This window comes from Polistes fuscatus, unplaced genomic scaffold (assembly GCF_010416935.1).
Source record: "Polistes fuscatus isolate 324 unplaced genomic scaffold, CU_Pfus_HIC Scaffold13, whole genome shotgun sequence".
NCBI classification, from domain to species: domain Eukaryota; kingdom Metazoa; phylum Arthropoda; class Insecta; order Hymenoptera; family Vespidae; genus Polistes; species Polistes fuscatus.
In genome coordinates, this window is record NW_025113031.1 from 4,424,143 (window position 1) to 4,431,315 (window position 7,173).

Consider the following 7,173-nt stretch of genomic DNA (forward strand, 5'->3'; position numbering starts at 1 on the left):
TGTCCTAACATCTAATATTTGGTTTGGTTGGACGTATCTGTTAGTAACAATGTAATCAATTGTAGACCTGAAGCCTCTGGTGTTGCTATATGTAAATTTATATTGTTCCTTATGATTGTAAAATGTATTATTAATCCTTAGCTCGTTAAATGTGCATAGCTGTGTCATTAGTTCTCCATTGTCATTTAACACGTTTTCGTTGAACCTTTGTTTTATTCCAGATATTATTTGATTTCCGATGCGGGCGTTAAATTCTCCAAGGATTATTATTTGTTGGTTATTTGGTAATGATCCGACTATATTTTGTAGTTGGTCGTAGAAGGCTTCTCTTTCTTCTTTTGGTTTATTATCCTCGGGTGCATAGATTGATACTACATTTAATTTTTGGCTTTCCGCTTCCATTTTTATAAGCAAGATACGTGAAGATATATAATTGCATTCTCTTATGTTATTCTGATATTTTTTCGATATTGCGATGGCTACCCCTTCTTTTGCCCTGGTTTGTTTTCCGACTCCACTATAGATCACCAGGTAGTCGTCATATTGTATTTGCCCTTTGCCTTTCTTTTTTTGTTTCTTGTAAGGCGCAAATATCGATGTTGTTGTCCTTTATTTCCTTCAGGGTTTCCTGGTCTTTATTGTTAAATGATTTTATGTTCCAGGTAGCCAAGCGCAATATATGTTTTTTTTTCCATTTCTTAGTCCTCTTACTTACATGGGTCGTCATCGTTAAATCCGTCCTGTTCCGAGGCAGAATTTTGTTACTTGAGCAGATTTCCTTTTTTACGTTGGGTAGGGAGCTAGCCTGACCCAACAACCTTCCTCCTTTCCCGGCTTAGGACCGGCAACATGATCGCTGATTTCGATGCTCCATCGTCATGCAGCGGAGTGAATATTAAGTTGTCAGTACTAATTGAAGAAAAAAAAAGTAGCCACCATATTCGATGTAAATTTTTTATTTCTTATTTAGTTTATTATTTTCTAATAATATTTGAGCCGTTTATTTCGAAAGAAGCCTAAATTCATTTAATATTTTTTTTGTTTATCGTAATAATATTTACAACTGGATGTCAAATGTCATTAAAAACATTTCGCGCAAAAAAAAAAGTCTTAGGTCATTAAAAAAAACGGCTCATTTTATTCGTAAAATGTCATAACATTCTAAAAATATGACATCAATGAAAGAAATAAATAGCATATAGGGGCAGTATTCGTTTAGATTTCGAAAAACAATAAATTTTGGAAACTGAATATAATATTGATAAAATAAGACATTGACACATCCAATGGAGCTAGAATTTTCTGACACGCGATGATGACGAGGAGAATAATTAATTAAAATAGCAGAAAGCAATAGATATTTGGTTCATCATAAATTTTTTACTACTTATTTTGCAACTGGTAGTTCAGCCAATTGTGAACGCGTTGATTTATTACTACAGTATTATATATAATATTATTAACATAATACCTATTACATTATATCTACCTATCTATTATCTACGATAATTATCGAAAATATAACTTTTTTCTAACAATCAATTTGACACAATCCTAGTAGAAATAGGTATATATAAAGTTTTGCAAGGTTTAATGTCCATTGACGTAAATTTTCAATTTAATAAATAATTAACTATTATCTAAGTTTAACTGTAAAAATTCTTTCTGTCCGAAAAATGGTATATATTCTTAAAACATTTAGGATTAAGGATAAGTAAAAAATGAAGTCAATCAAGTAACCTTACTTTGTATTTAGTAATTATTATAACGCAACACATGATAATGGGCAGAAATTTATTTTTTTCTAAGAAAAATATTTTATTTATTTTAAATAATGTAATATACGCTGTAAGAAAAATATTTTATTTTATGATCTGCAAAGCCGTTAAAAGCAGGAAGACCTGCTTCGACTTCGACTTTTTCCGAGCATTGTTAAACTTTTTAAAGCGTTTAAAGTAAACAGGTGACTTACGGATAGCGCGTGTTGTGATGGTTCGATCTTCTAATAATGCCATGAAATCTACCTAAAGTCGATTAAAATTATAGCCAACGGCGATAAATATATCTTAAAAAAATATTATGATAAGTTAAACATACACGAATTTGTAGATTCCCAAAATTCGAGCACAGTTCGGTTTATTTGATTAAAAATTACGAAGAAAATAGTAGACAAACAAATACTGACAATCGAAATAACAACTGGAAAGAAGTTAAGTAAAGTAAAAATCGGAAAGAAATCTCGCATTCAAACGATTTCGAGACGCAACCCTGGCTACAAGAAATATCACTGTCAAATTCGTTTATCTCATTGGAAGAGAGGTAGAGATAAACATAATTAAAGAACTTTACGACAACAGCTCATTTTATTAAATCACAATTAATTTACGTTGTAGCTCAAATAGTAAAACCTTTTATTGAGTTGCTTAATTATACAGCACAGAGACAAAAACTATATAAAAACAAATAAAACTGCATCAAGTTAAAATACAAACTAAACACTCCTGAAATATTTCATAAAGTTAAAAAAGTTCTAAATTTAACAAACGCAGTCATCACACATACCAACTGAAGACGGAAGAAAGCTACAAAACAGTCATCAGAAGCTTACGTCCGAAAATAAGCCAATACAACCATCAAGAAGGATTTTAAGCTGGAACATGAGATAAGAGCAGTAAATTGCATGACGAAATTTAATATGTAATAAGTATTGCCGTTGTTTATGGAGAAACTCTTGTCTGGAAGCAATAACAAGGATACTTTTAGTATAAACAAAATGCTAAACACCATAATAAGCGTAGAACCACCACAACATAAAAAAGATATGCAGCAGTGCATAAGATTTCAGCAATACAACATACAAATAATTATATATCAATAGAACACCTACGGACGTAAGATGTGCACAAAATCACCTGTCAACTAACTTCCCCATTTTAAGAAAGATAGACTCAATAAAATGCTAAAATTGCAAAGGAGCAACTACCAATTAGTTACAAAGGCTGTGAGACAAAAAAGTAGCTTCAAAAAATCTCTTCTCAACTCTTCCAAGCAGAGTACATCCGCAGTAAAATATATAACAAAGAAGAGGTAACTTACGAGATAATACGTAGGTACTCTGTTTTAAACACAATGTGGGGAAAATATAAATTTTACTGACTCAAGAAGTTATTCACAGACGACTTCCAATACAATTAAACGAAAGGGAAACAAATGACGCTACAGAAATCAAGAAACTCTTCAAACAATCAATCAGAAATACAAAATACTAACAAAAATTATAATAAAATAAAACGCAATACTAAAATAACAAACAAAACTAAGCTACAAATGCTCACAAACGTGCTACCTAAGAAATAAAAATAGAGCTATCCTTAAATAGCATTTTGGAACGCTAAAAGATTGTAACAAAGGGTCATAGACAGAAACATTCTTATACAATAACAATATTGATATACTCCTCATTTGGAAACCCACACACACTTTATCACAAGGAGCTACATGAAAATCTAATATTACAATGTATACGACACAAGACACCAATCAGGGAAGGCACACGAAGGTACTGCATTTATATTAAAAAATGACATTAAACACTTTCTACATAGTAAAATTTGCAACGAACACATTCAAGCAACTACAGTTACAGTATAATGTAACACCAATAATTTCAAATTTCGGCCATTACGCAACTTCAGGACAAAAAATTACCTCACAGAAATGACAGGATTACTTTCAGTCGATTGCTAACAAATCCATCTCAGCAGAATTCGTAATGCCAAAATTACTATTATTGTTTAGTGTTTACAAATTATTTCAACTAGGTAGACATTGGAAAAGCACTCTAAGCATTTTAGCATGCAGAGCTTGTAGATACAACTAAAACCCTCTTAACAATGCAAATGCACAACAATCTACTTGCACCATATCTAAGGGGCAGGACTTTTGTTATAAAAATTAATGATGTGTACTTTGAAATTAGAGAAGTCATAGCTGGCGTATCGCAAAGAAGAAAAGTGTCATTTGACCCATAGTGATACACTTGACCCTTACACACTCTATACAGCTGATTTTCCAACTACTGATGAAAGTCAAATACTAACGTTTGCTAAGAAAACTGCTATATACTACCTATCATTCCGACCCAGTAGTAGCGATGACTTTTTTACAAGAAAACGTAAGAAAAATAGAAAAATTGTTAGAGAAAAAGGATAAAAGCAAATACATTAACTTCGCTTTCATACTGTATATAAAAAGACTCTTTGGATATTAAGCTAAATAACATAGTTATTATTCGACAAACTAGACAAAAATCCAAGCTCAGCCTAGAAAGTGAATTAACAGTTTATAAAATCATTATAAAACCAATAATGAACCTTTTGGATATCACTATAGGGAACGGCAGTAATGAATTATATAATAAAGCTAAAATAAATGCCAATCGAAAATACTAAGATTGATAGTAGACGCATCATGTAATTCATACGGAATGAACTATACGATGGGACCTTGTACTGGACAATGATGGAAGAAATAGAAAATTTGACAACAAAATATAAAAAAGAAGAACCCCGCAGTACGCTGCTAGCAACTAGCCACAGAAACGTTATCTACTCACATTAGAAAAAGACTAAAAGGAAACATCCGGTGAACTTAACCCTTGCAATATTTGGACGAGTCTGACTCGTGATGAAAATTTTAGGCCAAACATGGATGTCACGAGCTTGACTCGTACTCGACATTTCAGGTCGAACATGAATATCACGAGCCCGACTCGTACTCTACATTTGCGCTCGGTCGTGAAAATAGGTTTCAAATTTCGGCACGCGCGCTCCGCTGCTCGCCTTTCACCGCAATGATCGAGGCAGCCGCGTTTGGCCTGGCGTTTCCTGAGGTTCCGAACAGTTGCAAGGAGTTAAATACATAAAAATTGTAAAAGAAAACGATAACCCTAAAGCTAGTTCATAAACTATCCACATGTATTTTAAATTAATCAAAAAAAAAGAACATATACTTAATGTCCACGAATAAATTGTAAACAATGAATATAATTTAACCCTTTCGCTCCGGAGCGTTTGCGTCAAAATGTGATCGCTGTGAACGGAGTGCATTACTGAGTAGTTGACACTGAAGTCTGACACTAAAGTACGGAATATCACGAAGTAATTAGATGTAGTTTTTTGTTCTCCAAATTATTTATTTTTATCATTTTATTATTTTTTTTTATTAGTATTTCAAGTAAATTATGAAGTAAAAATCTATATGGTATGAACGTATATGTACGCTTTTCGTACATAAATAGTCATTCTTCCAGGATGTATATACGGCCGTCGGAGCGAAAGGGTTAAAAGAGAAATAAAAAAATTCAAGAAAAAAATTTTAAAAAAGAAAAACGAATAAAGAAAAAAAGAAAAAGATTAAAAAAGAAAAAAAGATAAAAAGATAAAAAAAAGATAAAAAAGAAAAAAGATAAGAAAGAAAAAAGATAAGAAAGAAAAAAGATAAGAAAGATAAAAAAGATAAAAAAGATAAGAAAATATTTAAAAAAAGAAAAAAAAGAAAAAGGAAAAATCTACTCTTTTTTATATCTGTAATTTTAAACAAAAAAATAGATTTTAAGCGCATATCTTTAAGGGTTTAACGTACTCTAACAGATGAAATGCTTCAACATTTCTAGATGTAGGATTCTTCAATTCTAGCAGTCTTTGGAACCTAAAACTTTGCTCGATACGATTAAATGCATATAATGAATTTAACCTTTTCGCTACGGCGGACACCGACTATAGTCGGCAGCTGCGCGAAGTGCTGTATGTACGTACACCGACTACAGTCGGTGTCGCGTGAACACCTACGCTTACGTTTAAATTTGTTAATATGTTAATTTCTGAATACTCAAAATATACTCATGTTTATGTTTTTCATATAAAATGACGAAACAGTTGTTACATAACTCTCAAAAAAGTATCCACACAAGAGAATTCCAAAATGCCATTGAAAGACGTAAGCCACTGCACGGCGCGGTGTCCCGTTCAGTGGCGCTACTCGCGCGGAATGGAGTGCCGTAGCGAAAGGGTTAAAAGAAATAGAAATTTGATAACGTTTTTGTAATATTACAAACATCTAATTAATTATTTGGTTTAAATGACAGAGGACATTCGTATAAGATGCTTCGTATCATTAAAACAAAAGTTCAACTCTAATTACCATTATTTCGTATCTTGAATTTTGTAAATGTATACCATCAGTGACTGAAATTAACAAAAATTAAATTAATGTATACTACAAATTCGAACAAGAATAATTTGTAAATGTATGCCATATTTTCGGACAGAGGGAGTACATTTATTAAGAGGTGATCTTATTGATCATTCATGGTAGGAATTGATACATATGACGTGATGGTAAGTCTAGTAGTAATAGCTATTTCATGTAGGAACAATTGTTGTGTAATATAAAGTGATCAATTTTTAATGAAGTTTTTACCACAGATTGACCTTATGGAGCGTAAATTTTATATCGAGCTTATTTGATTAGAAATTAGTTTATTATTTAAATGAAACGATTTTTTAATTAATAACAGTTTTATTAGCTGATTTTTAATTAGATTTATCTAACAATAAGAACGGATATGAAATATCTTGTTTTGTTTTAAATGTAATACCTAAAACCTTCCTTAGACGGATCTAGCTTATCGTGTAATAGACTTAAATCAATTTCATAGAATTTTTTTTTTGCTGGCTTAATAATAGCTTCTACATATATGAATGACATAAGACATTAAAAAATTTCTATTAAATTATATTGTAAAGCGAGATCCGATTGGTATAAAATCCAAGAAATCTACCTGAATGTGTTTTTATAAACGGAGCTAGTTCATTTCAATTGTTTATATCTCCAGAGATGTTAATTGTTTATATAAGTGTATTGGGAGTTAAAGAACTAGAATTTTGAAACTCGCAGTGATCCCAAATCTCCTCAACGCGATTAAGATCTTAAGAAGAAAATTAAAAATTTAAAATTTTAAATTTTGGAGTTAGATATACTGACAATAAAGCATTCAATATCGAAGAAGAAAACGTTTTTAATTTATTTCTATTTGAATTTGTAAATTCATGCAATAGTGATGTTTTTTTACTGGATAATAAGGCTAGTATGCTGCCCTCGGTTAAAACAATA